This window comes from Trachypithecus francoisi, unplaced genomic scaffold (genome assembly GCF_009764315.1).
Source record: "Trachypithecus francoisi isolate TF-2019V2 unplaced genomic scaffold, Tfra_2.0 Lachesis_group10, whole genome shotgun sequence".
NCBI lineage: Eukaryota > Metazoa > Chordata > Mammalia > Primates > Cercopithecidae > Trachypithecus > Trachypithecus francoisi.
The window spans coordinates 6,824,090-6,847,024 of NW_022681455.1; the positions used below are offsets into that span (position 1 = coordinate 6,824,090).

The 22,935-nt window shown below is 46.9% G+C and overlaps 1 long non-coding RNA gene across 1 annotated transcript; it reads right to left on the reverse strand.

The window, feature by feature from the left end:
- Positions 1-914: 914 nt before the first annotated feature.
- On the reverse strand, positions 915-21,980 carry LOC117086684. Its single transcript, XR_004438534.1, has 3 exons — positions 21,914-21,980; positions 6,223-6,282; positions 915-1,928 (listed from the first exon to the last, which is right to left on the reverse strand). It is a non-coding gene; the product is annotated as an uncharacterized LOC117086684 (long non-coding RNA).
- Positions 21,981-22,935: the final 955 nt, after the last annotated feature.

Below are 22,935 nucleotides of genomic sequence, written 5' to 3' on the forward strand. Positions count from 1 at the left end.
AGAGTATTTGGGACTAAAGGCAAACCCCACCATGCCCAGCTTTACTAAATGTTTTGTTTAGTCCAAGCATAGTCCAAAATATTATGTTTACATTTATGTTACAAAGTTACATGGTTCTATCTAGCTGCAAAGAATCCTGGGAAATGTTTTCGGTTGTATGCCCAGCTGAAAGTCGGCATGTTACTATGTTGAAAAGAGAATGTTGAGGTAGGAACCTAGCTATTTCTGCCTCAGCTACCATTGATGACTGCTAGGGCTGGGCCTTATACCAAGCTCCCATGCACACCATTGAAGGTTTTTGTATCACATTCTCAAAGTGCAGCAGGACCTGAGAGAATTTCAAGTGAATACGAACGAGCACCTTAAAAAAATTTTAAGAGTCATGCATTTCTTTTAATATGCAAGAAAAAAGAGTACAACAAACACGTAGTTTCACAGAGATTTTTGCTTAGGACTAGGCTAAGGTAGATCATGCCAGTTTAAGTTGAAAAGTTTTAAATTCCAGAAAAATATGAAGAAATAGTATAAATGACATGAGAAGATGGCAAAAATTCTAAAGATGACATCAGCTGCCTCAGGTGAGGGAAACACTAAGATTTGGTGTCGTTTCCCTCAGTTTCCAGAGGAAGAAACTGAGGCTCCAGGGGAGTGGCACAACTTGCCCCAGCTCACATGTAATTACGCAGGTAGGTTTGATAACATTGTTCTTGAACCGATGATTAATATCTAATATTGGTTGGGCATGGTGGCTCACGCCTGTAATCCTAGCACTTTGGGAGGCCGAGGTGGGAGGATCACTTGAGCTGAGGTGTTTGAGATCAGCCTGGACAACATGGTGAAACCTTGTCTCTACAAAAAAATACAAAAAATTAGCCAGGCATGGTGGAGTGTGCCTGTAATCCCAGCTACTTGGGAGGCTGAGGTGGGAGGATCACCTGAGCCCAGGAGGTGGAGGCTGCAGTGGGCTGAGAGATCACACCACTGCACTCCAGCCTGGGCAGAGCGAGACCCTGTCTCAAATATATGTAAATATAAATCCCTAATATTACATTTGAGAGTAACTATAATGCATCTTCCAGTACTTTTGGTAAAATCCTTTTTATACACAGTTATAATGCTTAGAGATAATCTCTTTTCTATACATACAAACATAATATTATAATTCATATAAATACAATTGAAGGCCCAAGTTAATAATTAATACTTTTGGACAGCTCCATGGGATGTTTCCAGGAGACCCGATGTCTCTACAGACAGCACCTAACAATAGCTACCAGCTAAAAAGAGGCCTTTGGATGTCCTTCAGGGCTGGATTTCACAACACACAATAGTGATATTTAGTAAGCATTTCCTGAAAATTAGAACAAATTCTAGGAAATGGAGGACAAACTGGTGAAATCAGTACATTAGTAAGAGCCAGTGACATGGGTCTAAGGGGAACAATATGAATGTTAATGCCATAAACAAGAGGTTCTCGTGTAACTCTATTTGGAAGTAGAGACTTAGGAACTTAGTATGCAAATGTGTGCCAAAATATATGTAAATTTATGCCAAAAAAGCCTCTTCCCCTGGGGTAGGGGAATATATATATGTGCATATGTATATTTTCTTTTTTAACCAGACTGTAATTCTGTTGTTCGTCATGGTTTCCTGCTACGTGGCCTCACCAGCATGCCCTCCACAGAGAGCTAAAGGCAGTTCAAACATCAGCAAGATCCAGTCACTGAAGCCACCGGTAGGGTCTGCGTGACCAGGAGACCACAGGCTGTTGGAGGCCCCAGAAACTCTGGACAAGGTTCCTGGCAGTGAAGCCGCTAAACTCAGAGATGAGTAACAAAGCAAGGTCGCAGAATCAATCAGCTGTGTCTGTGAGCTTCTTTAAATGCAGATAGAGACCTTCTATCTGTCCGGGTTGTCTGCAGGCCATTCTGTTGGGAGGAGAGAAAGGGATGAGATAAGGTTCAAGGTTCCCTGGCCTCCAAGAGTGGCTGAAGCCTCCAGACAGACTTGTTCTTCACTGGGATAGATATGCCAGCAGGACTCCCCCCGGCGGGTAGAGGAAGGTGATGTGGTGGGCGTAAGGGTGGGACAGAGGAAGAGGCGAATATTTCTGTTTCTAGTTAACACTTTGTGTCTACTATATCATTATAGAAAAATAAATGCAGACTTAAAGCAGCCTAAACTAATTATGAGTGGGGAATTTGTAAAATGATATGATGCCTCTGAATAGTGCCCTGCTGGATTTCTCCATGTGACAAGTTATAAATAAAGCCCAAACCTAACCATAAAACTTGAAGAAAAAGTGGGGAGGAGAAAAGCTGCTGTTCGTCTCTAAAACCCACCCTTGTGCACATGCAACACAGATGAGTTCAGAGAGCCCCAACTCAACATCGTCTCTTCACAATGCAAATCCGAAAATGGCTTCCAGATGGAATCCGAGATACACAGCTTATCATTATACCAGGGAGCAGGTCCACTTTTGACCACATTCAAATGAACCACTGATCCACAGCGTCTATGCATGGGCAAGTTTGGCTTTTTCAGTTTGCCTGGAACATTCTTAGACCTGCCACTGTGGTTCCTGGGCTCTCCCCCTGGGTTCGTTGCTGAGATTACATTGACCGATATGGGACCAGGCAGTGTTTCAGGGAGGCCCATGACAGCCCCTAACCTTCCTCAGTCCCGTGGCAACATTCCTCCTGTTCACCTTCCTCATTTTATTTTTTCCAGGCTGGCCAAATGGGACAGGCAATGACATCAAAACATGACGGGGTCTCCCACGTGTTAGGCTTCCTCCCTTCCTCTCCAAGCCTGAAACTGCAGTACGCTGTGTGTGGTGGTAGCCTTGGCTGTTAAGTAGAGCTGAAAATTTAAGAGGGTGAGTACTGGAAAGCATGTAAATTAGGAATAGATTTGACTGCAAGTGACAGAAAATCCAAAATGACAGTGGCCTAAACAATACCAGCATTTATCGACCTCTCAAATGAAACCACACTGGAGGTACATGGGTCACAAGGAGGCTACACAAAATGTCAGGGACTCTTTCCAAGTTGTTTCTCCAATTTTCATAGCACAAGGCCTCCAGAGCTTGTCCAAGACAACTGCTTAAATTATATTTAATAGCATCATGTCCATATTCCAGCCAATGAGTGCGGCAGATTGTTTTTAATAATGGTCCTCCAACGAATCACGCCTCCTTGTTCTAAACCCCTTTGCAGTGTCAATGACACTGTCTATTCTTCCATCAAGATGTGGGGTCTAGTTCCTCACCCTTGAATTCAGGTTGGCCAGTAGAATTTGACAGAAAAGGCATTGTATAAATTACAGAGCCTAGTCCTTAAGCAATCTCGAAGCTCCCTCTCTCTCTCTCTTGAAATTCTGAGGTTGCCATGTTGTGATAAGGTGCATGTGGTTTTGGGAGAAGGAGACACTTCGCGGAGAAGAACTGAGGAGCCCCCACTGGCAGACATGTGGATGAGGCCACCTTAGATCCAACAGCAGCTGGGGTATCAGGCAAGATTGGCATGAGAAACCTCCCAGATTTCCCAGCTACAGAATCACAAAAAGTAATACATTGTAGTGATTTTAGCCACTAATTGTGGAAGTGATTTGGTACACAGCAACAGATAACTGAAAGCAAGCAACTAGCGGGAGAGGCAAAGAAAAGACAAAAAGCACTGTCTTTTAAGCAGCTCTCCATTTGGCTGTCATGTAACATGGCTGTTGACATCTTTGGGGCTACAGTCAGCTGCGAGGGAAATGCAGTCTTTCTCCTTGGCAGCCTGGTGCCCAGTTACCACCAAGGGCATGGAGGATAAGAAAGAGCTGATGTTAGGTTATGCAGCTATCACTCAGTGAGAGAGGGGGAAGATCAGGAAATAACAAGTTCACAGCACTTTCCCATGACTAGCACAGATGTGAAGTCAGAAAGAGCTGTGGCCGGGCACAGTGGCTCACACTTGTAATTCCAGCATTTTGGGAGGCCAAGGTGGGTGGATCACCTGAGGTCAGGAGTTCAAGACCAGACTGGCCAACATGGTGAAACCCTGTCTCTACTAAAAATATAGAAATTAGCTGAGTGTGGTGGCGCACTTTTGTAATCCTAGCTACTTGGGAGGCTGAGGCAGGAGAATGGCTTGAACGCGGGAGGCAGAGGTTGCAGTGAGCCAAGATCGTACCACTGCACTCTAGCCTGGGCAACAGAGCAAAACTCCATCTCAAAAAAGAAAGAAGAAAGCAAGAAAGCAAGGAAGGAAGGCAGGCAGGCAGGAAGGAAGGGAAGAAGAAAGGAAGGAAGGAAGGAAGGAAGGAAGGAAGGGAAGAGGGAAGGAAAGGAAAAAAAGAAAGAAAGAAAGGCAGGCAGCCAGCCTGGGCAACAGAGCAAAACTCCATCTCAAAAAAGAAAGAAAGAAGGAAGGAAGGAAGGAAGGAAGGAAGGAAGGAAGGAGGGAGGAGGGAGGGAGGGAGGGAGGGAGGGAGGGAGGGAGGGAGGGAAAGAAAGAAAGAAGAAAGAAGGAAGGAAGAAAGAAAGAAAAGAAGGAAGGGAAGGGAAGGAAGGAGGGAAGGAAGGAAAGAAAGAGCTGTAACAGTCTTCTCCTTTTTTAAAAAAAAAAAAAACATTTTTTAAATAGAGACAAGGTCTCACTATGTTGCCTAGGCTATCCTTGAACTCTTGGCCTCAAGCAATCCTCCCACCCCAGCCTCACAAAATACTGGGATTACAGGAATGAGCTACTGTGCCTGGCCTTTATCATGATTATATTATTATTATAGTTTTTTTTAATCTTTTTCTTCTTAAACTTGAATTCTCCCAGCTCAAAATAAGAGAAGGTAAATGAGAACACCTCCCAAAAATAGGCTACACCTCTGAGACATAAAAGTAACTAAGATTTTCCAGCCTGAGGAAGGGAGAGTGGAGGAAAGATGTAACAGACGTGTGGAGGTCAAGGACACTGGTAATGGGACCAACCTCCTCAGTCTACAGTGAAATCACGAGGGCACTTAAGTTACTCATAAGGAAGCATCTCTGTACTGTAGTCTGGTAGACTCTGAAATGGGGTAACAAGTGATACTGTTGGAATCCTTCTCTTGCTTGTTAAAACTCTGATGAACTCTCAGCTGTCTTTAAGGGTTTGGATTTCATTCACAGTGCACGAGAGAGTGAACTGGAAGAACTCTAGAGGTCTCTTCAAGTCCTTCACTTCCATGAAACAGAAAAGGCCTTTTGCTGTGTGTTTGTGCAGGACTCCCACATGCCCGGCACAGTCCTGGGCCCTCTGGGGAAATAGGAAAGAAGGATATGACAAAGTATCTGCCCTCCACGGGTGAGGCTCTCTCCTTTATTAAGAAATGCCAGCCAAGGCCAGGCATGGCGGCTCATGCCTGTAATCCCAGCACTCAGGGAGGTCAAGGCAGAAGGATAGCTTGAGGCTGGCCTGGACAACATAGTGAGTCCTCATCTCTAAAAAAAAAAAAAAAAAAAAAAGTCTCCAACAATATATGTAAATTTTAAGAACTTTTTTTTATCTTAAAAAGGGAAAATGAGACAAACAAAAAAAAAGAAATGCCTTCCCTCTTCATGATTCCTCTTTACTCTAATAATCTTCCAACTCACTGGGCAGCCCCTAACTTTGGGTTCTTGAAGACTTTCCAGGAGGCACAGCTTGGTTAGTCTTAAGAGCATCAACTCGCAGATTTTCATCTTCCACATGCACTCTTTCTTAAAGCGGTTGGACTGGGAAAGTCCTTCACGATAGCCTGTCTCCCGCTTCAGACAAGAGAGGCCCCCTTTCTGCTCTCCCATGTCTGACTTCAATTCATCATCCCATGATGGGAAAACTCCAGGGCAGCAAACAAAAGGGAAGCCCTCTTTGATGATAACAGCCCCACCAACTCAGAGTGTTCTGGAGATTTCCCTGGCATTATATATTTGCTTATTTATTTGTTAAAGGAACACCCCTTATTAAAACTGTATATTTGGCTCGTGTTGGGAATCATCTAAATTCAGTTATATGGTAGAGGGAAGTGAAAAACAGCTTTTCATCCACAAAGTCACCTCTTATTCTTCCTAACTGTGTGTGTGTGTGTGTGTGTGTGATAGAGACACAGAAAGGAAGGGAGGAAGAAAGAAAAATTATCACTCACTAGGGTTAGTATTATGATAGCAAATTAAGGGAAACATTTGTAAGAATTATTGAATGCTAAAAAAGACTCTTTCCTCACCTTTTTAAATATAAAACATTTATTTTCAGCTCTTCTACGATCCCTAGGAGGTGTCGTTAGCTGCAAAGAAAAGCACATTCAAATAGTTAAAGCCTGATATTTACTAATGCTGGTCATTTTTACCATAACTCAAACTTTTTCACAACTTCTAAAATGTTCAGGATACATTAGCTAAAGCCCCAGATTAAAGATTCATGTGATTTCTTGAAAAAATGCTCATTATCACTGGTCATGAGAGAAATGCAAATCAAAACTACAGTGAGATTCCATCTCATACCAGTTAGAATGGTGATCACTAAAAAGTCAGGAAACAACAGATGCTGGAGAGGATGTGGAGAAAAAGGAACACTTTTACACTGTTGGTGGCAGTGTGTAAATTAGTTCAACCATTGTGGAAGACAGTGTGGGGACTCCTCAAGGATCTAGAACTAGAAATACCATTTGACCCAGCCATCCCATTACTGGGTATATACCCAGAGGATTATAAATCATGCTACTATAAAGACACATGCACACGTATGTTTATTGTGGCACTATACACAATAGCAAAGACTTGGAACCAACCCAAATGTCCATCAATGATAGACTGGATTAAGAAAATGTGGCACATATACACCACGGAATACTATGCAGCCATAAAAAAGGATAAGTTCATGTCCTTTGCAGGGACATGGATGAAGCTGGAAACCATCCTTCTGAGCAAACTATCACAAGGACAGAAAACCAAACACTGCATGTTCTCATTCACGGGTGGGAATTGAACAATGAGAACACTTGGACACAGAGAGACAGGACACACTGGGGCCTGTCGGGGGTTGGGGGGCTGGGGGAGGGATACCGTTAGGTGGTATACCTAATGTAAATGATGAGTTAATGGGTGCAGCAAACCAACATGGCACACATGTATACCTATGTAACAAACCTGCACATTGTGCACATGTACCCTAGAACTTAAAGTATAATAATAAAAAAAATTCATGTGACTTCTTTCAGATTTGATATGTTGTTGAATAAGATAATTATCAAATTATAACATTAAAACCTTATTCTGAGGTGGGCGGATCATTTGAGGTCAGGAGTTCGAGACCAGCCTAACCAACATGGTGAAACCCCAACTCTACTAAAAATACAACATAATTAGCCGGACGTGGTGGTGCATGCCTGTAGTCCCAGCTACTCAGGAGGCTAAGGCAGGAAAATCACTTGAACTCAGGAGGTGGAGGTTGCAGTGAGCCAAGATCACACCACTGCACTCCAGCCTAAGCGACAGAGTGAGACTCCACCTCAAACAAACAAACAAAAAACTTATTCCACTTAGAATTACCCTTTATCTTACTTAGTTCTCTGAGGTCACTGATATCTTTCTAGTCTTTCTGAAAATACAAGCAAATACGGACACAGATGCTATTTTCTTACACAAAATATAACCAACTATATGTACTCAACGCTTTTTGCTTCTGTCTCTTCATAGCATTTTCTGGAAAGCTTGCCGAGTCTGTGCACAGTCAGCAGCCCGGCTCCTTTGCCCTGCTGTATAGTATTCAAGTGGAGATATTCACAGATTACCCAGTCCTCTAAAGATGACACCTGGGTTGCCTCCAGGCTTCTGCTCCTACAAGCGATGCTGCCATGAATAACTGCTCACGTACAACCTTCCATACGTGTGCAGACGCCTCTGGAGTATCAGTTCCCAGAAGCGCCACCCCACCTTTTATTGCTGGCAAACTCTTAATCACCCACTGACAACCACGGCTCAGAGAGCCAGACATGAGAAGAGACATGTCCAGAGAGGCACAGGAAATGCAGCTTCATCTGCCGTTTTTACTCAACTGTGAGCTTCTTAGGAGTCTGGACCCCTTCTTACCCAACTTTGTATCCCCATGAATAACTCAATAAACAAATGAACAGATGGTATTCAAACTTAGACTTCTTAAGAAACTCAGAAAGACAACCTCTAAGCAGAGAAGGGTACTCTTTCTCTAGGTACTGATTACTGCTTACTGCTGTGAAATTTATGTTTCTACACAATCTAAGAAATCATAACCAGAACAGGGAAGTTATTCAGAACACAGAGCAAACCCCAGCGGCCCATTCTTCTAGACACAATTCATTCCTCAACCCCATGCCTTACAGCAGATTGTCTTAAGAAAATAACTTGGCTGCTTATGCATAAACTGCATTTTGACTACTCGTACATGGTTTCTTTTTGTGTTCTGGGACGTTAATGGAAGTCATCAAATGAAAACGAAATAAGGGAAAACATAATTTGGTAAAATCCTATGGTTTTGTAGTGGCAGAGTATGAGGAAATGAAAGTGTAAATGGTTTGCCAAGGGGCGTGGTGACTCACGCCTGTAATCCCAGCACTTTGGGAGGTCGAGGTGGGTGGATCACTTGAGGTCAGGAGTTCGAGATCAGCCTGGCCAACATGGTGAAACCTCGTCTCGACTAAAAATACAAAAATTAGCTGGGCAAGGGCGCCCGTAATCCCAACAACTGGGAAGACTGAGGGAGGAGAATCGCTTGAACCCAGGAAGCAGAGGTTGCAGTGAGCCAAGATCGTGCCACTGCACTCCAGCCTGGGCAATAGAGTGAAAGTCTGTCTCAAGAAAAAGAAAGTATCGATGGTGCCTACATGATGATTGTAGCTAACATGTATCAAATCTTTACTATGTATAGACCACTGTTCTATGTCTTTAAATAAATTTATTCTCTCGTTTAATCTGCTTCTCAAAAAAAAAAAAAAAACCCAGACAAACAAAAACTACACAGTTGTTATTATTATTATTCCCAGTTTCTCAGTTTGGAAACTGAAGCACAGAAATGTTAAGAAACGTGTCCAAAGACACACGGCACTTAGTAAGTAGTAGAGCTGGGATTTGAAGCCAAGCGATGCTGTTTCTTCTCGTGTGTGTGTGTGTGTGTGTGTGTGTGTGTGTGTGTATTTACTTTCCATGGTATATTAGATAGAAATGGGTTCATTTGTAAGTTTCAGAAAACCCAAAATAACTATAGTCCTTCAGAAATGCAAGTTTGTGGCCGGGCATGGTGGCTCACGCTTATAATCCCTGCACTTTGGGAGACCAAGGCGGGCAGATCACAAGGTCAGAAGTTCAAGACCAGCCTGGCCAACACAGTGAAACCGCGTCTCTACTAAAAATACAAAAATTAGTTGGGCATGGTGGTGTGCACCTGTAGTCCTAGCTACTTGGGAGGCTGAGGCAGGAGAATCACTTGAACCCAGGAGGCAGAGGTTGCAGTGAGCCGAGATCATGCCACTGCACCCCAGCCTGGGTGACAGAGCGAGACTCCATCTCAAAAAAAAAAAAAAGTAAGTTTATATAGCTTTCACATAAATAAATGGTAAAGGTCAGCAGTCCAGGGCTGCAATACTGGCCAAGATCATCAGGAACCCAGGCTTCTTATCAACACAGAGCTTCTACCTCATGGCCCAAAATGGCTGCTGAGCTCCAGCTACCACATCCACATTCTAGCCTGCAGCAATTAGGAAAGAGACATAAGGACACACCCACTTTCTTTGATACTACTTCCCAGAAGTTGAACATGATACTTCTACTTTTAGTCCATTAGCCGTAGCTTTCCCCCGACCATGCCTAGTTCCAAGCGAGACCAAGGAAAGAAGCCCCTGCTCTTGAAAAGCATTCTAAAAATGTGGCTTATCATTACAGAGGAAGCAGTGAAGAATGGATATTAAGGAGTAACTAGCACAGTCGGCCACACAGTAATAGAGGAGATGCATTCATGGAACCCCAGTGTGAAAAGGCATTTTGAAGAACTCTAGTCAAAGTTCTTATCTGATGCTTAAGTCAATTCCACAGCATTCCTCCCTACCGATGGTCCTCCCCTCCCTACTAAAAAGAGAGAGAGGCTTAAAGCAACCCACCTGATGTCTGGACAGTGCTTCCATCAGTTGAGCTGATCTCCAGTTGGTCTTATGTCAGCCCCTTGAGGCCATTCACATCAACTCTCAAATCTAAGTTCTCTCAGACCTAATAATTCAGAACTAATAATATTTGGAGACAGTTATCAAGTCCCACCCCCAGACTCCTCTTCTCCAAACTAACCACCCCACTGTGCTCTCAAATACCCCTCCCTGTCATCCTCCCAGTGTGCTCACAGTTCCCTGGAGGTGTCCTGCCTGGAACCCTGTGAGTGGCTTTACACAATCAGAGGCAGTTTACAGCTCTCAGATAAGACTCATCTACTCATCTACATCTACGGTGGCTTCTCAGAGAGCTTTGAGACTTTTGACAGTTGCTTCACACTTTTAACTCAGAGTGTTTGACATCTGCCAAAGCTACAGATGCCCCCAGTGGCCTTTTTTACTGTTGATTTGGGGCTCCGATGCAGAGGCTGACATCTCCCTATCTTACCTTCTCCAGCTGATGGGGCCTCTTTATAGGCTCGAACCTATAAAGATAGCTGTAAATCCTGAGTCCATCTGTCAACAAACCCTCTGTTCCTCCTACCTCCATCTGCAAGTTTGGTAATAACCCTGTGACTTCCTCCAGCAGAAGCTTGTGAAGGACAGGGTCAACCCTGAAATCCTCCCTCCGGATGAAATTGATTAATTAAGCAGCTGCTCTGTGGCAACAGTGAAAACTGGTTTGGATGTATGTTGCTGCCCTAGCGACATCCAAGCAAGCAGCTAAGAACCCCGAGGCCTTAGCTGTTGGCAGCATCTTCTACCAGAGCTTTCCTTCCACAGGGAGAAGATTCCCAGAGCCCTTAGGAGCCAGGATCCGGCAGTTGGGAGACAGCAGTCATTCATGCATTTATTCATTCTTTCATTCATTCATTGTTCATTTGTTAAACATATATTGAGGTCTTCTACAAGCTAGATGTGTTATGTCCTGAGAATAAAGGGGAATAAGACACAATGCTTCCCCTCAAGGAGCTTGTCTGTCTAACAGAGAGTACAACTGCAGACAAAAGGGCTCTGTGGAAAGCTCCAGACAGGCTATGTCACTCTCCTGCTCAATACCCTATAATGGCTCCCATGTTCCTCAGAGTAAAGGTCAAAGTCCTTCCCATAGGCCTATAGGACCTGGCCACCCCACAGCATTTTTCCATCCTCCTGCTCTTTTCCTCTTTTTGTCCTCTCTAGCCACACTGGCCTCATTTCTCCTGCCTTCAGGACTTCGTACCATACCTTTAGATGCCATAACATACCCTACCTCTAGAAGCTCTTCCCCAAATAGTTAGATGGCTCACTCCCTCCCATCCTGCATGTCTTTCCCCAGAAGATGTCTTCTCAGGGAGGCCTTGTCTAGCCACCCCATCTAAAATGTCAACGCCCCCAGTATTTCATATCCTCTTCCTGATTTATTTCTTCTTCTCAAGACATCTTCTTCTCTCATATTCTCTATTCTACTTCCTAATCTTGCTTAATTTCTATCTCCGCCCACCAGCATGCAAGCCTCTGAGAGCAGCAGGGAGCTTTGGATTATTTTGGATTTGTTTTGTTTTGTTGTATTTAGAGCAATTAGTGACTAATACAATATATAAAAGAGGGGGGAAGAGAGGAAGGAAGGAAAGAAGGAAGGAAGCAAATGAATTTTTCAATATAACCCGATATGTCCTGTAATGGAAGAAGAATCCATCACCTTGGAAGCACACAGAAAAGCCTCCTAGCCCAGCCTTGGGAAGTCAAGAGGCTTTCCTGAGAGGAATGAGAATGAGTCAGAGTTGGCCAGGGAAGGAGCAGACAGAAAGGTAATTCCAGGAAGAGGAAGCAGCACACACCAATGGCTACACCTACAGGGAGACCTAGGTGCCATGGGAACTCGGTGCCTGGAAGCTGCACACAGCTGAACGTGGCACAGTGGCGAAAGGAGGGCTGGGGCTGAGTGGAAGAATCCTGCAGACCATGAGAAGGTGTTTGGAATCCATCAAGAGAGCAGAAGGAGGCAGTGGAGCAAGCAGTCAAGCATCATAACCAGATTTTCCCTTTACAAAGGGCAGAGTGAGAAAAATGGATGGGAGGAGAACAAGACTGGAGACATAGACATCAGTTAGAAAGATGCTTCACTCACTCCACCAAAAGAGGCTAACAGATGAATTAGGGCAGGAGTCAGCAAATATTTTCTGTAAAGGGCCAGGTAACAAATGTCTGGGGCATGTTCGGCTCTGTCTTTTTAGCAAGAAAGAAGCCACGGGCCGGAGCAGTGGCGTAGGCCTGTAATCCCAGCAATTTGGGAGGCTGAGGTGAGAGGATCACTTGAGCCCAGGAGTTCGAGACCAGCCTGGGCAACAGAACAAGACCCCATCTCTACAAAAAAATTAAAAACTAGCCAGGTGTGATAGTGCGTGCCTATAGTCCCAGCTACTCAGGAGACTGAGGTGGGAGGACAGCTTGAGCCCAGGAGTTGGAGGCTGCAGTGAGCTGTGGTTGTACCACTATACTCCAGCCTGGGCAACAGAGTGAGACCCTGTCTTGAAAAGAAAAGAAAACAATAAAGAAATCAGCCATGGCCTGGGCACTGTGGCTCACGCCTGTAATCATCACACTTTGGGAGGCTGCGGCAGGTGGATCACTTGAGCCCAGGAGTTTGAGACCAGCTTGGGAAACATGGTAAGACACCATCTCTATAAAAACTACAAGAAAAAAAAAAAAAAAAAGCCAGGCATGGTGGCGCATGCCTGTGGTCCCACCTACTCAGGAAGCTGAAGTGGGAGGATTGCATGAGATCCGAGAGATTGAGGCTACAGTGAGCCGAGATCACACCACTGCATTCCAGCCTGGGTGAAACAGTGAGAGCCCATCTCAAAAAAGAAATCAGCCATGGATGGTATACAAATGAAAGAACATAGCCGTGTTCCAATAAAACTTTATTTACAAACCAGTCAGCAGACAGATCAGGCCTAAAAGCCATAGTTTACTGACTCCTCAATTAAGGGGTCATAGAGAGAAATCAATGTATGGAAAGAATGTTTAAGAGCTACAACTGGCCGGGCGCGGTGGCTCAAGCCTGTAATCCCAGCACTTTGGGAGGCCGAGACGGGCGGATCACGAGGTCAGGAGATCGAGACCATCCTGGCTAACACGGTAAAACCCCGTCTCTACTAAAAAAAATACAAAAAACTAGCCGGGCGAGGTGGCGGGCACCTGTAGTCCCAGCTACTCGGGAGGCTGAGGCAGGAGAATGGCGTGAACCCGGGAGGTGGAGCTTGCAGTGAGCTGAGATCCGGCCACTGCACTCCAGCCTGGGCGACAGAACGAGACTCCGTCTCAAAAATAAATAAATAAAAAAAGATACAACTACTAGAACTTGGTGATTAATTGGCTTTGCGAAGCAGTCAGGGAGGTATCAGAGGCTGAAACAATCAGTACCCATGCCCGTGAGTAGAGGCTGACCATGAGTCACTCGGAGAATCTCTGTATCTTCCTATCGGCAAGAAATCAGTGAAAAGCTGTGCAACTTTTTTAGTGTGATGTTAAAAAAAAACTATTCTATATGTGGGATAAAGTTGTCACAATGCATAAGAGGATGCATAATAAAATCTCAATTTTCTTCTCCCTTGATCCCTCTTCCCAGTTCCCCTGCTTGCCACCGTGCCACATTGAACTTCATGCAGCCTCCAAGGGCACCGAGTTTCCACGGCGTCCACATCTCCTCCAGGTGCAGGAATTGCCTTTCTCTCTGCCCCTTACCCGGCCGACTCTGAGTCGTGTGTTCCAGGGAAGAACGACCTAAATTGCCATAAGGGAGAGAAAAGGATCCCCCCGTGGCCCTTTGGCCCAGGTGTGTCTAGACCTGCCTTGGATTATAGAGATCACACCCCTCTGGGCCTGAGAGCCGCTGAGCGGCACTATCAGTGTTTTACTGCCCGGAAATGTCTCCCTCCTCCACCCTCCTTCTGCCAGGTCTTCTACAAGGTGCCCTGTGCCTTTCCTTTCACCTGACTCCTCCCCAAGTCAGATAAGCTGGGAGCAGGACGTTCCTTGAGCCCGACTGAGAATCAGAAAATATCAGGGTGTGAGTGTGTGCTGGTGGGGGCAGTTGCCAAACTATGCCTGGAGGTGACAGCAGTGAGGCCAAGATCCGTGGGCCGACCTCGGGTCTTCACAGGGAGGGAGAAGTGGCAAATTCTCTAACAGCGTGCATGAGGCAGTGAGGTTACAAATAATAATAACATACATTCTAAAATAAATAGGCCAGGCATGGTGGCTCACACTTGTAATCCCAGCACTTTAGGAGCCTGAGGCAGGAGCGTCACTTGAGCCCAAGAGTTCATGACCAGCCTGGGCAACAGAGCGAGACCCCATCTTAAAAATAGCATTAAATTAAATTAATAAAACAGGATAAAATAAATTCAAAAAATAAAAATGAAATGAAATGAAATGCCAAGCGGCCAGCGGTGGGCCTTAGTGTGTGGGGCAGGCAGGCAGAAGAGTGGCGGGAAGAGGGGCTGCTCCTTCTGAGCACAGTCTCCAGAAGTGGCTCCTTGTCAACAATTGTAAAGGTCACATGCTGACGTGACAGTTGCTGAGGCTGTGATGCAAACGCACGCAGGAAGCATTGTGCAAGCAGACTCTGGAGACCCGCAGGCTCCTGGGCAGAGGGCTGCCTTCTGTGTGGGCTTGCCCCTTGCCACACCTGGCCAGGAGCCTCCCCCAGCTCTGTGACCCTTGTGTGAGAGCCTGGCCAGATGACAGACAGCACAGCGTGCAGGCGAGACCCGCTGAACTGGCAGCTGAGGACAGGTCCAGGCCCAGTGGCTGCGGGACTTCTCAGAGTAGGTACCACAACAGCTATCCAAGGACTCAGGACTTTTCTCCCACAGCCAGACTTCGTGATTGCAAGAAGGAGCCCAGCCTTGAATGACCTTTCCCCGTGGCAAGGCACTAGGAGAGCACAGACCTCCCCACACAAACAGTAAGTCAGCATGCGGTTAAAAATGTAAATGTGCACTAGAGAGTTTAAAATATATCAACTGAAGGAGTAAAACCAGACTGTCTGCTTGTCTTGGATTCATTTTGTGCTGTACAAGGCTCAAAAGGAACCCAGATTCTGGCTGAAGAGGCCTTTTATGGGAGGCCCCGCCTTGATGGCGACAGGTTGAGACCTATTGCAAACCCGTGGTGGCCTCACCCACCAATTTCCTCTGCGGCTTCTTCCCCCTGCATGCTGCAGGCTGGCCAGCTAGCACGCCGGGAGCTACTTCATGTGTACACTAGCTCCAGGCATGACAGCCAGATGCTTCCTGCACACCAGGCCTGCTCCCAGGCTGCATCCCAGAGGCCGATCCAGGCAGGCAGGGTTTCTTCCCAACATCTTGGGAAACAGAACTTACACATTAACCCCAGCCCATACACAGTACCTAGAACACTCTGGCTTCAATGCCACGCCCATCTCTGTCTGTGTCTACACTGTTTGGGGTTGATTGATAAGGCCCCAAATGCATTCCCACCAAGAACTCGTTTTGCAGACTTATCATATCACACCACGCCAGGGGCATGTGCACATTTTAGAACATGGTATCCTAGAGGTGACAGTGCCCTACCCCAGTGTTCATTCTTTGTTTATTTGTTTGAACTCCACGTGCATCCCACTGGCTTTCAGTAACACACAAGAGCGCAGGTAACAAGAAGAAAACTGTACCCGGATGATGAACTGGGACGTCCACCCCCATCTTCCCCTCCTCCACCCCAGGCCGTGTGCTTCCCAGTCATGCAGGGGAGCTTCTGGAATGGACAGTGCTCCTGATGTTGACTATAGCCATGGGCCTCTGAGAAGATGAAGCAGTGTTGGGTAGGGACAGCTTCAGGGTCACCAGGCCCAGCTAGAACTCCAGGCTGACCTCAGAGCAAAGTCCAGCATCAAGATGAGCTCCTGGGGCATGAGGCTACGCAAGGCCTGAGACCCCACAGATGGAGGACGCTGGGCCACCTCGTGGAGCTCAGCAAGAGAGGAAAGCAGGCCAAGGCCAGAACCAGGCTGCTGTCTGAAGATGGGAGGGGCGGGGCGCAGGCCTGGCTCCGGCACACAGTGTGCAGCAAACTCCAGCCTGTTAGATGCAGATGCAATTGGAGTCTCCAGCCTGTTAGATGCAGATGCAATTGGAGCCAAGCACACCTTGATACCTCCAAGATGTAACCCCTTACCAGACCCTAAACAAACCTCGTTGACAGAGCCAGACCACCCCTATTTGAATCAGCTGTGTGGCCATGTGCCTGTCATTCGGTGTCTCTGTCCCCATTTCTACAATGTAAAACAGGAAGGTGAAACCCATGGGACAGCAGCCGCGTGCAGGAGAGCTGGAACCGTCAGCCATGGCTGTGGTGACTCCCTTGGCCTTAAACAAGAAAGGGGCTCACACACCCAAATTCAGCACCTTCTTTCCTGTTCTCCTTTGAAGGGAACACTCTTCATATAAAAAGATGGGAAAAGAAACTCCAGACTTTTTCTTCTTTTGGTAGGGTCTCCAATTTAGAACCAGCCTATCAATATTCTCTCCAAACCAATGCTTCTATTAAGGCAGAGTAAATGGGAACAGAAATTCCATGGCCTGCATCTAGCTTGTCACTGCAAAGTGATTTACACTTTCACACACACATACTCACACTTCCACACACACACGTGCGCCTCCGGTTGAAGCACTACTGCTGAACTGATGAGACACCACTATGCAACCTCTGTTTTTCAATTAAGAGCAAAAAACCAATTATTAATCTATGCCATAAACTTAAGTACAAGTGTAGTTGAAAGCATTGATGCCACAAAAGACCATGTCACAGACTGACTGGGGGCCGCTCTCAACTTGTAAGCTTCTTGCCTCACTCCTCTGGCAGCTACAAGTCCTAAAAAATGTCAGATCTGCATTGTCCACTCGTTAGTACTGACTACACAGTCAAATACACTGCCACAGTGTGTGAGACTCCAACAGCCACAAGGATGTACTCACCCTTAGAGCATTAACATAAAACTTAATTAAGAATGTGTTGGGGCCGGACACGGTGGCTCACACCTGCAATCCCAGCACTTTGGGAGGCCGAGGTGGGCGGTTCACGAGGTCAGGAGATCAAGACCATCCTAGCTAACATGGTGAAACCCCATCTCTACTAAAAATACAAAAAAAAAATTAGCTGGACGTGGTGGCAGGCGCCTGTAGTCCCAGCCACTCGGGAGGCTGAGGCAGGAAAATGGCATGAACCTGGGACACGGAGTTTGCAGTGAGTCAAGATCATGCCCAGTTCTCTCCAGCCTGGGCGACAGAGCGAGACGCCATCTCAATAAATAAATAAATAAATAAATAAATAAAAATAAAAATAAAAATAAAAAAAGAACGCCTTGGCTGGGCGTGGTGGCTCACACCTGTAAACCCAGCACTTTGGGAGGCTGAGGGGGCAGATCATGAGGTCAGGAGTTCAAGACCAGCCTGGTAAACATGGTGAAACCCCATCTCTGCTAAAAATACCAAAAAAAAAATTAGCTGGGCATGACAGTGGGTGCCTGTAGTCCCAGCTACTCGGGAGGCTGAGGCAGGAAAATCGTTTGAACCCAGGAGGTGGATGTTGCAGTGAGCTGAGATCGCAATATTGCACTCCAGCCTGGGAGACAGGGTGAGACTCCATCTCAAAAAAAAAAAAAAAGAGCTCCTTAAAAGGAAGAAAATTTTGACTACAACATGGATGGACTTTGAGAATATTATGCTAAGATAAGCCAGACACAAAAGGACAGACACTGAATGATTCTGCTTACAGGAGATACCTAGAGTCATCAAATTCACAGAAACAAAGTAGAAGTGTGGTCATCAGGTGCTACAAGGAGAATGGAAGAGGGACTTGCTGTTCAGTTGGCACAAAGTTCCAGTCTTGCAAAATGAAAAGAATTCTGGAGATGGATGGTGGTGGTGTTGGCACCACAGTGTGAGTGTGGTGAATGCTGCCAAACTGCCAGTGCTCACGCCTGCAGTCCCAGCAACTGGGGAGGCTGAGGTGGAAGGATCGCTTAAGTGCAGGAGGTCAAGGCTGCAGTGAGCTACGAGCATGCCACCGCACTTGAGCCAGTAAGACTCTGTCTCTAAAAAAACAAACTGCTACACTGTACACTTAAAAATGGTTAAGATAGTAAGTGGGTTTTTTTTTTAATTTTATTTTTGAGAAGGAGTCTCACCCAGGCCGGAGTGCAGTGATGCAATCTCGACTCACCGCAACATCCGCCTCCCAGGTTCAAGGGGTTCTCCTGCCTCCCAAGTAACTGGGATTACGGGTGCCCACCACCACATCCAGCTAATTTTTGTATTTTTAGTAGAGACAAGGTTTCGCCATGTTGGCCAGGCTGGTCTCTAACTCCTGACCTCAGGTGATCCACCCGCCTCAGCCTCCCAAAGTGCTGGGATTACAGGCGTGAGCCACCATGCCCGGCCAGTAAGTTTTGTGTTATATGCACTTTACCATAGTTTTTAAAAGAGAAAATAAATTAGAACAAATAATCCCATGAAGTTAAGAGGTAAGCAGCGCAGCATGGACCAGGAGATCCTGGGAGTTGTGGAAGTCAGGGAAGGCTCCCTGGAAGAGGGAAAGCTCATGCAGCTGTCCACACCCCCAGCAATAAGCCAGGAAGAACTATCTACCGAAGTGTGAAGGCTGTCCTTGAACCTAATGATGTCTATGGGAATGGAGGGCCAGGCCTCAACTATCAAGAAAGCTGCATCACCAGGGCTTGGCCATCACCAAGGCATAGCGTAGTGCGGCCAGCACGATCACGTGACCCATATTCAGCGAGCAGGCTGAGAGTGAAGGGCACTGTGGATCATTACAGTGGACAACAGCATGTGGTCTCCTGGGATCTAGCAGGAACAGCCCAGGCTCGGGATACAGGCAGACCTGGTTTCGAATCCTAGCTTAGGCACATACTTGGGCAAATTGCTTTCTGCCCCGGAGCCTCAGTTTCCCCTCCTGTAACATTTCTATCTCATGAGGTTATTGTGAGTAACAAAAACAAGATGAGAAAAACTTCCAGTCCAGGGCCTGACAAGTCCTAAATATGACAAGCTTGTAATCTCTTATCTGCAATTCTGGGAAACTAGGGTTCAGAGAGAGGAAAATTGAGGTTTCATTGTGCACCCTCTTATCTACCATGAATTTTTTTACTCCACTTATACATTTTTTAAGATTAAACCAAAAAGTGCCCCCCACCCGACAAGGAAGCACAGCCACAGGAGTCTCTAAAAGCTGGGTCCCGGGAAAGCTGAGTCCTGTCCCACTGCTAATGCAGTTCACACAGGCAGGTCCAGGGCTTCTCCCAGGTTCAGGCTCCTCGTGTGTACCACAGAGGTGCCTTCAGAGATTCCCATTACAGATCAGTTGGGAAAACAGTGTCCAGTCTGGGTCTTCAACGGAGGGGATGGAACGTGAGGAACTGGTTACAAAGACGTTGGAGTTGTTGAAAAGTCAAATCGGGGTAGTGAGGCAACCCAGGAAGAAACAACGGGAAGAAGTTTAAAGCTTCTACCCACGCTGGGCTTGGAAAGGGGATGTTATCCGAACTCGAATCCTGCACTGTCTGGTAGGAATTGGAAGGATGGAGGGAAGGGCCACCTAGCCACAGAGGACCAGTGTCAGGGACCCTGACCAGGCCACAGAGAGACAGAGAAACGCCTTGGATCTCCCGTCCCCTAGCCCTTCCGTTTACCCTCACTGACCCCCTGGGCTGAGGCCAGCCAGAAGTCAGGAGCAAGGGGACCTGGGAAATGTAGTTCTCAGAAGACAGAGAACTGCAGTCCAAAGCAGAGCAGGGCAATCCGGGAAAACCACCACCGCAGTGCAGCCACGGCAGCTGGGGTCATCCCCCACTCAGAAGGGATTTTTCCACTTTTGTTTGGCATTTCTGCTTCCCCGGCATTTCTGTTTTAGATGCCCCATATGCAAACTAATTAAATTCAAAGTTTCACAGAAGAGAAACTTTTGAATTAACCTGGAAACCTAACCTTGGGGCCCGTCCATCACTTCCGAATCCCCCAAGCAGATCTGCGTCCTCTGACTCCCCTCACCAGACTGAGCATCTCACGGCCAGCACCTGCTCTGCAAGGCAGGCTGTGCTAGGCAGGTGTGCGATGCTGGGAACACAGAGAGAGCTGGGTTCCACCTGGTTGCTGAGGGAGGAGGCGGCGGCACAACAGGTTCCCACACCACCTGGAGAGCAGGCGCATTACTTCCTCCAACAGGGCTGGGCTTCCAAGTACAGAGACCAGAGGTCACTGGTCCAACGGACTGAGCCATAGATTAGGAACTCAATTGTTCTTTGTTTAAATCCAGCTGAGGCACCTAACCTTGCGTGACCTTGAGCCAAACACAACTCTTAGGATGCAACCTGCTTCACAAGATGAGAAAGATACAAGTAAAAACGTCAGCAGACTCTGGAAGGTAAATGAACAATCCTGATAATGCCCAGCACTCACATTGTGCCCTTCCCCCTAGGCGGGCTTTTAAGCACGATCTTGCTTGTCCTTGAAATCATCCTTGTGAAGGCAGGGAGAGGAAGGACCATTATCTCCATCTCACAGAGAGAGAAACCAGGCACTGAAAATAGACAGCAACCCGCACAGCGGGTCATGCTGGCGTTAGACTCAAGGCCACACGGGTGTTGGCCCTGACCTGTTTCTTCTGCCCCGTAGAGGACCACTTAGCCCGGGGGCCCCAGTGACTCAACGAAGGTCTGGAGGGAGACACTGTTTTGAGGTCTAAAAGGGGATAGGAAACAAGAGAGAAGAAGAGGGAGCAAAGGAAAAAGGGAAGGGAGGAAAGCAGAGATAAAGATGGGACCTGGAAGGGGCAGGGTCTAGACACTAACAGGTTGCCTGGACTCTTAATGATAGCACGTGTGAGAACCTGGCGTGGCAAGCCCGGTTTTACCAACCTTAAAGGCTTCCGTGCCCTTCCATCATCACCCAGCATTACTGGAAATTCACTAGGGTTATACATTCAGAAGAATATACAGCCACTCCCCTTCATTTCTGAGCAGGGGTAGCTCCCATATCCGCCAACCTTTTTCCTCCCCTCAGGGCCCAGTTTACGACACTTGAAGTTTTGTTCCCTGTTGTCAGGTGCTGTTGTGTAAGGTGGGAGAACAGATACTCCTGTGGGTGTGCTAGAGCTGTAACACGTTTTTCTGAATCTGAGCAGTGGGTGCTTTCACACACAGGAAGAGTGGTATCTGGTACCTTCCTGTAGGGCTGCGAGGGTCCTCGCCTTTCCGCCCACAGCAGATCTGGGCCCATGTCGAAGACAAGCCCTCACTACACTTGGGCAGTTGTAATTTACCAGGCACGTCAAGGGTTGGGAAAGCTGTGACTAACGAGTCTAGCTTGTGCAAGACTCATCCTCTCACCTCTCTCTCACCATCACATTCCCAGCCCCAGTAAAGAGTAGGATTCTGGCTGAGTCTTTGGCTAAGATGACAAATAGCAGCCCCTCTTGTTGAGACATCCCAACTCAGACCACTGGATCCGGAAGATGCACACAAACTCCACGTCTGCTAGTTTGCAACCCCAAGGGTGTTCCAGAAAGTAGACATTTATAACAGAATGGCTTCCTGGACTCCAGGCAGAGCAGTACCACTGCATCCCGGCCATAATTCTGATTGCCCCCTGTAAACCCGGAAACTCACTCCTCAGGATGCCCACCTTGCTGTCTGCCATCATGGAAATGCACTGACACCACTCACCTACATGGTTACAGATAAACCACAGGCCACAGTTGCAGCGCTCTTCTCAGGGTGCGTGTGGAGGGGAAATGACATTTATTCTTTGATTAATGTTGTCTCTCTCTGTCCCCAGAGTCAGTAAACAAACAAGCTGTCCTTGGAGCAAGCAAGCGCTTGCTTCCCTTTCGGCATCTGCCCGGCTCTGAGCGGCAGCCCTGCAAGTGAGGCCAATAGCCGTGCCTCAGCTGTGCACAGGACAGGCATTCTTGGATCTCAGAGTCCTGCAGTAGCATTTTGAGGACGCCAAGTTATTGATGGGGACAGGTGCTCATAATTCAGCATAACCCACCCAAGCTGTGTTTCACTTTTTCTGGAAACCTCTTGATTTAGGAATAAAAGCCCCTGGCTCCCCCTGGGCTGGGCTGGCCAGTAAACATCTCAGTCTGAGTTTGCCGAGGTGGGTTGCTAAATTTAATTGCCAGTTTCCACACCATGTGATGGTGTGTGACAGGCCAGCTCACCCTGTGAGTTAGCCAAGGGGTTTTAAGTAAATGCTTTCTGACGGAAAGGATGATAAAGATTCCTATTATTCACCAGTGAGCCTGGAGACTGAGCTGGTCCGGTTTTTACAACTGAGCTACAGCAATGTCAATCTCATGCGCTCTGTCACTACTTCCTACTGTGGCTTGACTGGGACAGCCTTTAGGGGCCTGCAGAAAGAGCTCCAGCCGGGTAGTCAGGAGACCTTTGCCAGCCCGATCTGTCCAAGGTTTCTGTGACCTTGGAAGGCAAATAGCTCTGTGGGCCAGCGTCAGCCTCTGCGTCTGCAAAGAGGCGTGCTTAACAGGTCATGCTCGGAGCTTTCCGGAAGCATGTTTTCGATATGCAAAGGCATTGCTGTTGGTGAAACATCCACGGAACACCAGGCAACAAACCACTAAAAGCAGCATTTTTCTTGCTCCCATCCTTTAAATTATCGATGGAGATAAACTGATGCTGCTGTTTGTGTTTTCCTTGACTATTTCCTTAGGAAGCCCTGCAGT